The sequence below is a fragment of the Protopterus annectens genome, chromosome 1.part0 (genome assembly GCF_019279795.1).
Source record: "Protopterus annectens isolate FY-2018-M chromosome 1.part0, PAN1.0, whole genome shotgun sequence".
NCBI lineage: Eukaryota > Metazoa > Chordata > Ceratodontiformes > Protopteridae > Protopterus > Protopterus annectens.
This window is the reverse complement of record NC_056725.1, coordinates 1,511,408,800-1,511,423,715: the sequence shown is the minus strand read 5'-3', so window position 1 is coordinate 1,511,423,715 and position 14,916 is coordinate 1,511,408,800. Positions and strand designations below refer to the sequence as shown.

At 38.4% G+C, this 14,916-nt stretch overlaps 1 protein-coding gene across 3 annotated transcripts in view; it reads left to right on the top strand.

The window, feature by feature from the left end:
* ERMARD (ER membrane associated RNA degradation) overlaps positions 1 to 14,916 on the top strand; it is a 1,319,361-nt gene that overhangs the window by 776,810 nt on the left and 527,635 nt on the right. The window lies entirely within an intron of this gene.

Here is a 14,916-nt window from a genome sequence, read left to right as displayed (position 1 = left end):
CCCTTTAATAGTAAACCTGACACAGTACATGGTTTGTTTGTGTCTTCCTCTTAATGGGGAGGATTGTGTAAAATTTTGTCTTCATAATTACAGCCATACAACTTAAAACTTTAAAATCCAAGAACAAACATTATCCAAAACAAGCGAGACAGGTAAATGTAGGGAATGGTTCAGAATGAGGCAGTAACTATTCACAGAAGAAGTGAATCCAGGCTCTCTTACTCTGTGCTATCAGCAGCCATCTGTAGGTTTCACTGAGACGGATGCATCTTCTTCACTGGCTCCCTAAAAAGGGACTTGTGTTAGCCATGAAAGTTCAGAGGAACATCTTTTATTTATGCTGTGACAGTACATGATAAAATAGGCAAATACATCTTGTACATGTCTGAGATATACAGAGAATGGTCCTGATTGTATAGGGGTTCAGATTGTTCCGTAGTAAAATGTGCTAATTGCTGACTGTCTATAAATGCAACACAGCTCCCAGAAACATAGATGTTGAAGGCAATCACAGAGGAGCCTCCACCAGTGTCAGTGGTACAAAATGTATGTTAAGCATGGAACTCTGTCATGACTTACATTAGTGCCCAACTCCATCATGTAAAGATTAATACAGTAGGTAAAAACATGGAATGGAAACAATCAGGCACTTTTCCAAACATTTGGAAACATGTTCGTATTAGACTCGTGCCTTACTGTTGTACTTCATAGTCCACTTTTGATTTTGGACCATATTTATTTGCTTGTGTTTTCTAGGAAAGTCTAACTGAGTACAATGTCCATTTTCATTGGAGACCTGGGGAAAAAAAGTTCAAAGAAGTAGATGTACAGTATAACAAAGTTTAAAGAAGGTCTAAAAAGTATGTACAAAATACTGAATTTAATTAAAATTGAATAAAGAAGAAATACCATATGAAGATATAAAGTGTAGTAAGTTGGTGCATATTACAGAACATCACTGAAACAGAAAACTATCAGTATAACTGTAATAACATCACTAAACAGTAGTATCAACATTTGGTAGTTAAAGTAATGTGATATGCATCTGTAATCATGCTGATTTGTAAACTAATAAACAGAAGTATGTGTTTCTCATGAGAGATATGCATTGAACACATTACAGTAGAAAGACACATTTGGAAAGAAGTGGTTTAGTAGGCAAGTCAAGGAAATTGTAAGTGTTTGGGTATTTTTAACCTGGAGATACAGGACATTTGCAAACTCTAGTATGATTTTGATGTAGTTTGAGATTGGTCTTAAAACTGAGGAGATAGTTTATTTGTCCGATGGTGAAGGGAAAGCTGTTCCATAGTCTAACTATGCTTACTGAATGTAAGGAGTCCCCATGTAAGTTGTTGGGTTTTTGAGAGTCTGCTAGGTGTTGGCTCTTTGAATGAAGGTTCCTTTTGGGTTTGTACCATTTTATTATATTGCTGATGGTTGGGGTGTTTGAGGGGTGGTAAAGTATTTTATGTGCCATTATAAGCTGTGTATGTAATTTGATATGTTGTATGGTAGTTCCAGCCATTTCCAAGTTCTGCAAGGGAATACTATGATAGGTTTGATTCTGGAGTTTTGATGCAAATGTATTTATTGTATTATATTACTGTTCAAGCATGTTCATAAGTGTAGTCTGAAGATCAGTGAAAAGGATTGTTAGATGAGACTGTATTTAGGGCAATGCCAGTAGGTGTTAGATTATTGGAGACAAAATAAACTATTAATATGGATTTTTTATTTTTTTTTCGGGGGGGGGGGGGGGGTCAAGAGTAGTTGGGATCGTTCCAGCCAGATCTCAGTGAGGAGAAGGAGTCTTGTGTGAGTGTTTGGAACTGGGATTGTGTTGTCCTGAGCAGACAAGAGCTGAGTCATCAGCATATTATAAGATTTTTACATGTTGACTGCCTTGTGCATTCTATTTATGAATATATTAAATTGGGGGGGGTCCTAGTACTGACCCCTGTAGTACTACTGTTTGTACTTTCTGGTGAGGAGATTAGGAATCCTGACATTTGACAGATTGTGTATAGCTGCATAGGTAACTACAAAACCATTTAATGGCAGTGCTACTTAGTCCTACTTGTTAGTGGTTACTGAGGAGAGGTGGATGACGCATGGTATCAAACGCCTTTGAAAGGTCCAGAATTGGGCAGAAACAGGATTATCCTTACTTCTGTTTTAGCTTAATATGTTTAGAAAGTGTAGTGGGGCAAATTCCGTGCTGTGATGAAGCCAATAGCCATGTTATGAGGAAGAAAGTATGTGTTCTTGTAGCAGAAAGTCTAGGCTTTGCTAATGGATGCATTTCTCGTACTTTAGAGAGTAGCAAGAGTATTGTAGCCGGTCGATAGTTTGAAAGTTTACTGTAGCTACATCATTGGTATAGTTTAAGAGGTTTTCCATAGTTTTGAAATATAACATTATTGTAAGGATATGTTTATTAATACAGAGTCTACATAGTTTATTCCATCTGCACCTGATTTAAGATATTCTTCAGGAACCTTGAGGAAGAATTTTGGAAAAGCTTGTCCACATCTAAACATTTAAGTACATATGAAAGTGCAGTAGCCATTCTAGGCACCATCACAGATTTTGGATAGGAAGAAGCACTTTTATTGATATCTGAATTCATTGCAGATGATATTCTGCTAATATGGATGAAGGATTCCTAACAGGAAATGTTAATTGAACTGATCTTGTGAACCATCTGCTCCTGTTAGGTACATGAAAAAGCCTGGGTTTAATTCCAAAATTGTTAGTTGATTTTACAGATTATCTTTTTGATCAGTCTTTCTCTGTTAGCATCAGGTCCTCAGGCTAGCATACTCTAAATCTGCAGCATCACACCTCTTTTGTTTTTCCTGTTTATCAGTCACCTCCCCATTGAACTACTGAAAACAGAAATGCTCCATTTACTCTGATTGTATGGCTATACATAATTTTTTTTCTTCTAACCTAATCATCGGAAATGCTTAGAAATGACCTGAAAGTATTTACTTATGCATTTATTTAATAAAATAATTGTAATATTAATTAATAAAATAACCTGATTTGCACAACATAACTTGCTTCTGAACTTTACCAAAACAGAGTCTGTGATCTTTGAATATGAACTTCATTTGAAAGTTATTTCACTGAACTGGTCCTTCAGTCACCACTGTAGGAATATAAGGGACCTTGTTCTTTGACTGGATCAGCCTCTAGCCTGTGATCTTCATATAGACCAAGCCAAATGTTAGTGTTGTGAACAAAATATAGATGCTTTGTAGCATGTGTTGAACCATATGGTGTATTTCCGTACATGACACTGCTAATTTTGGGGGAAATTTTCTAATGGAAATATTTGTACTTTTTTTTAATTATGCCATGCCCCATTTTTAAAAATAAATAAATAAATCTACTAGTCCTGTCAGGGTAGATGTAATGTGAACATATCCCTAGAGTTTAATGGAAGTACTCTGTTTATGCTTAGAGATACGCCCATTAATGTCTTTGAAAGCACCTGCATGTTAATCTTAAAACATGGGTTTTGAAGGTCAGCTCTCGTCAAGGTGGGGAAGTTTTTCAGGAAACTATTGAAGACACAGGGCACAGATAAATTAAAAAAAGATGAGGAAAATACACCACAGTGCTGCAGTAATCATGTGCCATAGTGTAAAAACTGTTAGCACATTAACACTCGCAGGCAGTCTTTTAATTAGGTGTCCTATTCCTTACTGCCAGAATGCTAGATAATAGTTGTTTAGAATTGAGAGTAAAAAGAATTAAATGCAAGCAAATCTTTTCGGCCTAACATGAAAGCAGCTTTTTGCATTTCTTGCTCAGTTAAAATGATTTTCTTACATGTAATATGCTAAGTCATGGCAGTGTTAGAATTTAGCATTCAGCTCTGATGTCCTTTTCATTCTTCCTCACTGATGGGTCATAGATCCGACTCTGCCACATTTTTCAGACTTGGATCTCAGTCTTGAGCTCCTCCCTGTACCATAATGTTGTACACCTTCCCCAGCTTCTTCAGATCTCATTTGCCGCCATTCGGGTACAGACTCAGATTCTCGGTCTCAAGTTTGGGAATAGTATTTTGGCTGATAAAGCTGTTTAACCTTTCTTTGTTAAAATGTTTTGAGCTGCATTTATTGCTGGTAGTTTATCTTCTCTTTCTTCCCCTCCCCATTAGATTTTCACAGGTGTTAGGGACTGCTATCTTTTTTCCACCTTAACTGCTGTCTTTTCCCAGGGCCGTTGGCACTTATGCCTTCCATTTGCTCTGTTATTGTTTTTCAGTTTGTATTCGACTTGGCCTTAAAAAAATTGTAATCGTTAAAGTTTATCTTAAACTTTGGTTTTGGGTGTGCAGTGTTCTTACTATGTGTTGCTTTTGATCGATTAGCTTTGGACTGTATCGCAATTTTTAGAGTTATGTCAGATAAACCAGCAGGATTTAAGCACTGCTCAGATTGTGGGTGCAGAATTCCCCAATCTGATGATCATTGCAAATATGTCTATTGCTTATTACCAGATCATCTGTGATCGGATTGTGACATTTATGAGGGCTTTACTCCTCAATACAGTATGAAACAAGCCAAACAACACTGATACTAAACAAGTATTTAATGAAACAAAGCTTTCAGGTCAAACAAACCCTTCATCAGTGTATAAAATACTAACATATACTAACCACATTTATACTATCAAGGATCACAGAACCATTAATTATTCAATTAAACAATTAAATCCTGGTTAAGAACAATAATTTTAAAAGCATAGGTCCCTGTTTCAAGCACATTTGTTTATATCTTAATACAGGTTTTAGAGAAACAGTCTGATTTAAACCGGTGGTTCATCTGCACAAAGGCGTATTATCCATTGATATTCCTTCATCTCAAGCTTATTATTTAGATCTCCGCATCGTATATCCTTATATACTCTTATCTATCACCCTAAAAGAGAATTTATGTGCATTCCCATATATATTAATGTGCTTAGCCAGGGAATTAGTATCAAGTATTTAAAATATAAGTTATATTATAAGGACATGTGTGTTAAGAATGGTGGGGTAACAGCAGTTAAATCAGGTTCTCTCCCCTGTTACAACTGTAGCTGCTGTGATGTTATTAATAAAAATTATACTTTTCAACATGCAACATCTAAAAAGAGTTATGTATTTTCTGGTTCGGCAACATGTGTTACAATGAATATAATATACCTGGCTACCTGTAATAGATGTCAGGCATTTTGTGTTGGGAAATCAACCAGAAAATTGAAGGAAAGAATAACTGAGCACCACTCAGAAATAAGGAGAAAAATTGATACTAATTCCCTTTCTAAGCATATTAATATGTTTGGAAATGCACATAAATTCTCTTTTAGGGTGATAGATAGAGTATATAAGGATATACGACGTGGAGATTTAAATAATAAGCTTGAGATGAAGGAATATCAATGGATGATACGCCTTTATGCAGATGCACCACCGGGTTTAAATCAGACAATTCTCTAAAACCTGTATTAAGATATAAACAAATGTGCTTGAAATAGGGACCTATGCTTTTAAAATTATTGTTCTTAACCAGGATTTAATTGTTTAATTGAATAATTAATGGCTGTGTAATTCTTGATAGTATAAATATGGTTAGTATGTGTTAGTATTTTATACACTGATGAAGGGTTTGTTTGACCTGAAAGCTTTGTTTTATTAAACACTTGTTTAGTATCAGCATTGCTTAGTTTGTTTCATACTGTATTCAGCACTGACTTTATGAACTAAGCTTTGTTCTGCAACTGTTTTGCTTTTTTGTGCTTTAATCCTCAAGCCATTGCAGATTGCAGAAACAAGTTGATATTGAAAGGACTTTTGCCTGCTGCTTTGTCCCCTTCACCAGGGGCTCAACCCCCCCCCCCCTCTAAGAGTCATGCTGAGTCTTTGTTGTCCAGGAAACATCCTCACAAGACTTCGAGGGCTTCATTGGAGCCTCCATCAAAATTATGTAAAACCTTGGATCTGATCAATTTGGATCCAAGACTTACTTTCTCCCCATTGGATCCAAAATGTTCTTCAGATCCGACCAGTAACGTCACCACACTCAGTTCTCCTAGGCCAGCCATTTCCACCTTAGATCCTAAGACTTCAGATCTAAGAGTTAGTTGCCGGACACCTGAGTATTCTTTGAGAGCAGTATCTCCAACTTTGCCCTCTAAGTTATTACAAACTTCCGCCAAACATTCAAGGGCTGCATCATTATCTTCCTCAAGGTCCTCTAAGAGCCTATTTGACGTTGAAATGAGCAGGATGATGTAGAGGTTCCTCAAAGCTGAAATCCAGATGGGGGATTTGCTAGCTCTGTCCCCTCCTGGATTCACGAGTGACCCAGCTAAACTGATTCAGTCTCCTTTTCCAATCTGACCAATGCTCTCAGGGACCTAGGATCTTAGTTACCCGAGAGATTCTGCATCGGATCTGGGGAAGTTTCCTTCCTCGACTTCAACGGCTACCATGACCAGCTCTGCTCTGATTATGTCGAATCAGAGCAGGTCTCAGATCTGTGATGTCGGCGTCAGATATGGGGGGGGGATTCAGCTCTGACCTTCTTGGATCCATCTCTTCCTCTTGGTGCTTTGGCCCTCAACAGCTCGGGTCTGATTCTGTCTGGAGGCTGACCTCTCTTATCTCTGATCCTGCCCCTTATGCTTCACTGGATCTGAGTGCTGAGTCCATTATTCTTAGTCTGGGTCAGCCAACCCCGAGAAGCTTCCATGTCCTTCCCCCAAGGAAGCCCCCCTATCTTCTGATATCACCCCTAAACAACCCACAGAGGAGGTTCCTCAAAAGAAAACATGCAAGAGGAGGCACATGAATTCCCCCAGTGGGATCCCTCACTGAAGATACAGACTTTGATGAGGGAGAAAGATCCCCTCGATCACCACCAGATGATGTCTCCTTTGGAGAAATCTTAGAGATCCTTAGATAGAAAGGTGTCTGATCGGTCCTAACTTCTCCTTCTGAAGAGTTGGTGCTCTTGCAGGCTTTTGGGGTGAGCCCATCTATGTCTTGGGTGAGCTCCCCCGGAAAACAAACTAATTGTTTTAGTTTCCCGCTGGGCTTGGAAGGAGCTGGACAAAATTGAACCAATCTCTAAATACCCTGACAAATTCCTTGTTCCCCCTAAAGACAGACTGCATTGGACTAAAGGTGTTCCTGTTAATGCCACTGTTGTGGCAGTAGCCATCAAAAAGGAACTAGCTGAACAAGCCTCCTCTGTCCTTCTGCTGAACAGGAAGTCTCGAGCGATGTACAAGTTTGATAAGCACATTTACACCTCAGCTACCTTTACAATGAGGTTGTTAAATCATTCAACCACTACCTTTCTTTCCACTTCACTAACTACCTTGATTATAGCAAGCTCAGATGCTCATATGCCTAGTACTTATTATACAGCAGGAACTTCTTATTGTAACATTTGTTAATGTCTGTTATGTTCTTCACAGATAAAGATTCTAGTTGTCTACTGATGTACTATGTTCTTCATCTGTAAATATGTTGTAAGTAATTGCTATGTAAATTGTTAATCGCTATGTAATCCAATGTAACTACTGTCTGTTTATTTTAACTGTGGAGCTTTTCTCCCCGGGCCTCTGCTGAAAATGGACTTACGTCCAGTCGGACACTCCCGGGCAACAAATATAAATAAATAAATAAATTACTTGGCACATTTCACTCGCTTGCAGAGAGATTTGGTCAAGGAACTTTCCAACTCTCTTGCAGAGACCATGTTGGAAAGGACTTCAAAAAAGTATCTCCACAATTGGCTACTCTTGCTTCCGTGGCTAATTCCTCCATGAGGCTCATTTCCTATACAGAGGAGGGCACCTCATGTGCAGCCGGCTCAGGTATTGCTGTCAGAAGGCAAGCCTGGTTGAGGCTTTGTGACTTTGCAGAACCTTTCAAGCATCTTTTGTTAGTGCCCCCTTTGATGGTTTCTCTTTGTTTGGGCTATACATCAAAGCAACTCTTACCAACAGAGAGAACAGGAAGGAAAGACCCTGTCTGCAGTTGGGATCAAGTTTTCTACCGCTCAGGTTACATTTTCTGGAAATCAGCGAGGTGGTAAGAAGACTTGGTTCTGAAAATCTCAAGGGTCTTTTCAGGATCAACCCAGCGATTCTTTCTTCAGAGGCAGAGGCAGAACTTTCAGTGGTAGATGCTGCAGCAGAGGCAGTGGGGGTCTGCAGAATCAGGGCTTCAGAGAACCCCTCTTGGCAGGCCATATTAGCACTCCTGAAGTGCTGCCTGACTCTGGAGGCAGTTGAGTTTCATTTTGCCCTGCACATAGATGCCTGGACCAGTCTGACAACAAATGCCAGGGTGCTAAGCATAATATCCAGAGATTATCACATTCCCTTTTTCCTTCCACCTCCAGTGGACCAAAAGAAAGCTGCTGATGTATCACCCAGTCAGAGGGTGCACGCAGTACTAGAAATTCAAAAGTTGCTGCAAAAAAAGAGTCATTCAAGAGGTCCCGACTGAAAAAAGAAGATTCAGAACTTACTCCAACTTCTTTTTAATGTCAAATAAAATGGAGAACCTGAGATCCATTCTAGTTCTGTTTCACCACAGAAAAGAGGTATCACACACAGTCCAGTGAAAAAGTAGTACTCACAAAAACAATAAAAACTTTATTCCTTAAAAACAACAATATAAACGATAAGCACTTTTAGACTAAGCTGTGATCAGATCATATTAACCAGACATCTAAACTTTACTTAAATTAAAATAGACAGCCAATCGAATTGTAGAGCATGCAATCTAAACCAATTATAAAAATTAACCAGTCATAAGTTAAATGAATAAAAATACACCAGTCATGGATTAGGTAACCTGCCCTTTGATATATGATCCATATTATGTCAAAAATAGACCATTCCCACATTAGGTATTCCCAAAGCAGTACTTAAAAGGAGAACAGATAAAACTATGTGCACATAGCTTTATCAAAAACATAACGAGCAGGTAAACTTCTACCTTCCAGTAAGGCTTGTTCAAAAACATATAATATAATGGAAACAAAATATTAAATCTTGATTTAGTATGAAATTCAAATAGCCAAAAAGACTTCATACTCAAATTCTGTCTAACTCCTGACTTATAACCCTTTCAAGTGAAAAGGCCAGTAAAGACTTAGCCCAGTCAAAGTTCATAGAATGAAATTGTTACCAATTAGGATTAAGGTAAAGACCTAATCTGATTCATCCTTCCTTGTTAATAAAACTATGAAAGCATAGCTTTATCAAAAAGCTATCGAGCAAATACACTTCTACCATCAAATAAAACCCATTCAAAAAACACAATATAATGGAAGCAAGATGTTAAATCTTGACTTGGTATATAATTCAAATGGCCAAAGGACCTTATATTTAAGTGTTAATTCTGTCTCTCTCTCTCTCTCCTTATGTACAACATTTTTCTAGCCAAAAAGCCAACAAAGACTTTGCCCAATCAACATTCATAAAATAAAATTATGACCAATGAAGATTAAGATAAAAACCAAATCTGATTTGTCCTTCCTTATTAATTTATCCAATCAAAATTTAGATGTCTAATCCAATCAAAAATGCAATATAGGAATCTTATATAATTGCTAAAGACATGCCCATAATCCCCCTATGCAATATATATTAGAAACATCCATTATTATTTGTAAGCCAAGGGGCTGCTTTGTCATCAGGCAAAAATTGTCATAATAATCTCCCATAGGTGATTAATTGACAAAGAATAATCTTACAAACACAAGGTAAAACATAATGTTAAAATCCATGCACACTCATCGGTAACCTAGTCAAAAATGCTGATGAAAAGCAAACTACTCATCTAATACACAGTTCTCTTTGTGGCATTATAACTAATAAAACAAAGGGAGCTCAATCCATTCATCTACCATGAAACGAAATTGCTACCAATCACGATAGAGGAAAGAACCTAAAACAATAAGCTTAAAGTCAACAGTCTGTCCATTCACAATCCATAATCCCCACTACTTAAAATCGCGAATCCAAATAAATAAAGCATGTACTAGAGATGCCTCTTTTACTCTTCTGTGTGATCAACAGTACATACCAAAACAAAGAGCATATTAGATGCCAGAGGCAAAACGTCGACTGTTAATATAATCGACAGAAATTGCATGCCTTTAGAATCACAAAGAACATACCTCAACTCAGCAAATGCTGAATCAGAACACATACGGCAACATAGCCATACCAAACAAAAAGCATAGTAGATGGCCGAGGCAAAACATAAACTGTTGATGCAACCTACTAAAATTCACATGCCCTTAGAATCCCAAAAACATACCTTAACTCAGCAAATGTATGATCACAATCCACGTGGCAACTTTGCTGCATGCTAAGGCTGTTGTAATAAGTATCAAAATAGAATACAAATACCTAAATTGTAATATCAAAAATATATATAAAATAACCTGACTAAAATATCATTCCAAGATGAGAACATGTACATATTAATAATTAATAAAATAACCTATATTAAACCATGACATCAAATACAATGATGTTTTCAACAAAGAAATAATAAATCTAACATTAAAATACACAAACACTGAAGGCTAACTTAACTGTACATATAAAAATATATAAAAATGTAAGTAGACATTCAAAACCTTGTTCACTATGTACAGCAGTATAAACCCCAAGGTACCTAATGTTAACTAGACATAAATGGATAGATGATATCCAAATTAAAAAACACAGGCAATACACCCAAAAACATTAGAATAAAATGGATTGGAAATCATGGTCACTTCCTTAATCTACACTTTATCGAGACAGGTTTTAAAGGAAAGACAACATTGAACCCCAGTTCATTAACCTTTTGAAAGTCTGCAACCCATCTACTTTCCATCTGTTCTGTTTTATTATGAATATTACCCTTTCTAGAAATCGAATTTGAGTATGAAGTCTTTTTGGCTATTTGAATTTCATACTAAGTCAAGATTTAATATTTTATTTCCATTATCTTGTATGTTTTTGAACAAGCCTTTTTCAGTGGTAGATGTTTACTTGCTTGTTACGTTTTTGATAAAGTTATGTGCACATAGTTTTAAGATTAAGCCGTGGTGGTGCAGCGGTAGCATTGTTGCCTCACAGCAAGAGGTTCTCCCTTTCGATCCTCGGTTGGACTGCCTTCTGTGTGGAGTCTGCATGTCCTCCCCGCGGTTGAGTGGCATTCGAAAGATATGCGTAGAATGGGCATGCCTTTGCTGAAGGTTGGGCGTTGAGCTGGCACCTCGCACAGTAAACATCTACTGCCAATCATTAGCGGACCGGAGTTCCGCTGTGGCGACCTCTAACCGTGAAAAGCCGAAAGAAGAAGAAGAACAACAACATGTTCACATAATTTTATCTGTTCTCCTTTTAAGTATTGCTTTGGGAATACCTAATGGGGGAATGATCTGTTTTTGACATGATGTGAGTCATATATCAAAGGGCAGGTTACCTAATCCATGATTGATGTATTTTTATTCATTTAACTTATGATTGGTTAATTTTTGTGGTTGGTTTAGATTGCATGTTCTACAGTTCGATTGGCTGTCTATTTTAATTCACGTGAAGTTTAGATGTCTGGTAAATATGATCTGATGAATGCTCAGTCCGAAAGCGCTTATCGTTTATATTGTTTTTAAGGAATAAAGAAGTTTTTATTGTTTTCGTAACTGCTACTTTGTCACTGGACTGTGTGTGATACCTCCTCTCCATGGTGAAACAGCCTTAGTGTTTTTGCTTTGCCTTTGGTTTATTTGGCTGTTTCTCAGTCCTACGGTATGATTTTTACATGGATCCATTCTAGATCTGAGCAATCTAAATCAGTATGTAAAGAGGTGAAAGTTTCGGATGGTTATGGTTCAGTCCATTCTACCGTTATTGTGGAGGGATGATTGGATGTGCTCTATAGACCTTCAGGATGCATACTATCACATCAAAATAGACATAGATTCCAGAAGTCATTTGCACTTCAGGCTGGGAGCCAGTCATTACCAATTCAGAGCTCTGCCCTTTGGACTCACCACATCCTCCAGGGTTTTTACTAAATGCATGCCAGTAGTGGCAGCTCACTTGGGACTGAAAGGATTCCAAGTGTTTCCATACTTGGACAGCAGCCTTCTAACTGCCTCAACCCGACATCAACTACCTCCGACCAGGGATTATTTATTTCAAATCTTCAACTCCTGGGGCATTACCATAAACCTTACCAAATCAAGCATGTCTTCCATTCAAAATTTGGAATTTATTGGTACTGTTCTGGATACGTCACACCAAGTGGCTTCTTTGCCTCCACATCATATAAGATCTTTGAGAAGCCAAGTATGGGACATGCTCTGTCTACTGGCTCCATCAGCAAGATTGATACCACAAACTCTTGGCTGTATTCAGCTACCATCATCCTATTTCCCTTAGCAAGTTTTTATGCAAATCGTCCAATGGACTTTAGCTGTTCAGTGGTCTATTTTTTACCAGCAGTTATCTGCTCCTATCAAGTTAACTCCAGTTTGCTAATGTCATCTTCAGTGGTGGATTCATTTAGACAACCTGTTCCTGGGGTAGCCATTCTTCTTCCTCCCCCCACAGCCACAGTGACCACAGATACTTCCCAAATCTGGTGGGGGGCATTTCAAGGGAAAGATGGTCCAAGGCATGTGGTCTTCCTCTGAGACCAGATTGCATATCAGTGTCCTATAGATGAGAGCAGTTCTTCTAACATTGCAAGCCTTTCAGGACAGCCTCATCTTTGGGACTATTGCAGTACAGACCAATATGTCAGTAGTCTGCTATATCAACAAACAAGAAGGAACCTGCTCTTACCCCTTATGCAGAGAGGCCACGAGGATCTGGGAATGGGTAAAATCTTCAGACTGCTTTCTCGCTGCAATGTATATACCGGCGAAATCCAACGTTCTTGCAGACAAACTCAGCAGGTGCATCCTGACCCCTCATGAGTGGTCCATTAATCAGTCAGTGGCGAATCTGATTTTCAGCCATTGAGGCCAATCTTGCTGCAACCTCAGTGCTTCTCCCCAAAACAACAAGTGCAGCAAGTACCTCGCTCTGATCTCCCCTCTACAGGAGTCATGAAGGGATGCTCTAGCTCTTGATTGCCCCCCCCCCCATCTCTTTTATGCTTATCATCTGCTTCCTTTGATCTCGAAATTCCTACAGAAAGCCAGCAGGCTGAAGAGCTCCGTCATCCTCATTGCTCCCTTTTGGCCTCATCAGGCTTAGTTCTCCTTTCTCTGGTCTCACCTGAAATATCCTCCTTAGATTCTGGAGCCCAGCCAGGACCTCCTATCTAAGCCATCAGAGATTCAACACCCCAGTCTCTACACCCTCAAGCTAAAGCATGGTTTCTCCACTTCCAATGATTGTATGAGGGTCCAGGCTTGCTTCCCCCCTGTTCGTGATATAGTTTTGGCATCCCAAAAAGCATATACTAAAAAGGTCTGCAGAAGTAAATGGAAAAAATTTGCTATATGGGCTGCCAAAGAAAATATTAATTCTTTTTCAGTCCCGGTTTCAGCCATCCTTCTTTTTCTTACTTCTCTGTTTAAGGAAGGGGCTATTTTTTCCATTATAAAACTTCAGTTGGCAGCTATTTCTAACTTTCACACTGGGAATAATTATTGTTCACTTTTCACTTCCAGACTATGCAAGGTATTCATGAAAGGTATTTTTCTGCAAAGATTTCCTATAAAGGATCTTCTCCTCTTTGGAATCTCACAGTTATACTTCAAGGCCTGACTCAAAAAGCTTTGGAACCAGCAAACATTTGTGATATGAAATTCCTGTCTTGGAAAACTATCTTTTTAGTAGCTATTATATCAGCAAAGAGAATTTCTGAACTTCAGGCCTTACCATTCAAACCATCTTGCATTGTTTTTTATAAAGATATTGTGTCCCTTTGTAGCAACACATCCTTTATGCCTAAAATAGCTACAGAGAGTAGTATTAATCAATCCATACAACTGCCTGTCTTCCTCCCAAATTTTTTTTTTAACAAGGGTGAATATGTCTTACATCTTGATGTGCATAGTCAAAGATGTTTCGGTCTTCATAGAACAAAACAGTACAGAACGTCTGAGCAACTATTTGTATCATTTACACCTAACCATCTAGGTCAGACAGTCTCCAAAAGTACCCTGGCCAAATGGATTACTAACTGTATTTCATTGATCTTTTCAAATAATGGTCTGGAATTGCCTCACTCTCCTAAAGGCCATTCTACTAGATTTATAGCTACATCATCTGCTTTCCCCTCTAGAACGTTGATTGATGAAATTTGTGAAGTGGCCACTTGGTCAAAGACTCATACCTTTGTGACACATTATAAATTGGACATTGTCTCCAGAAGTAGAGCTCCCTTTGATTCAGCAGTGCTCCCGCATATCCTACCTTGAAGCCGGAGACTCTGACTCTTCAGTGAGGAAGAATGAAAAGGACATCATATTTGGAAGTTATGTACTTACCATAACTTGTCATCTGTGTTGTCCATTTTCATTCTTCCTCATCTTCCCTCTGAACCATCGCCTGACTTAGTTGCTCCTAGAGGATCTTTGTAATATATAGGAACCTTCACGTTCCTGGTTTGAGTCTCTGATGTTTTTATTTCTATTTCTGTCTCTATGTTCAGCAGGCAGTAAGGCAGCAAACTCTATCTGAGGAAGCTGGTGAAAGTGTAAAGCATTATGGGTAGAGGGAGAAGCTCGAGACTGGGATTCAAGTCTGAAAAATGCAAGAGTCAGATCCATGACCCATCAGTGAGGAAGAATGAAAATGGACAGCACAGATGCCAAGTTATGGTAAGTACATAACTTCCAGTTATAGCAGAACAAAAGCACTGATGTGTGGTTT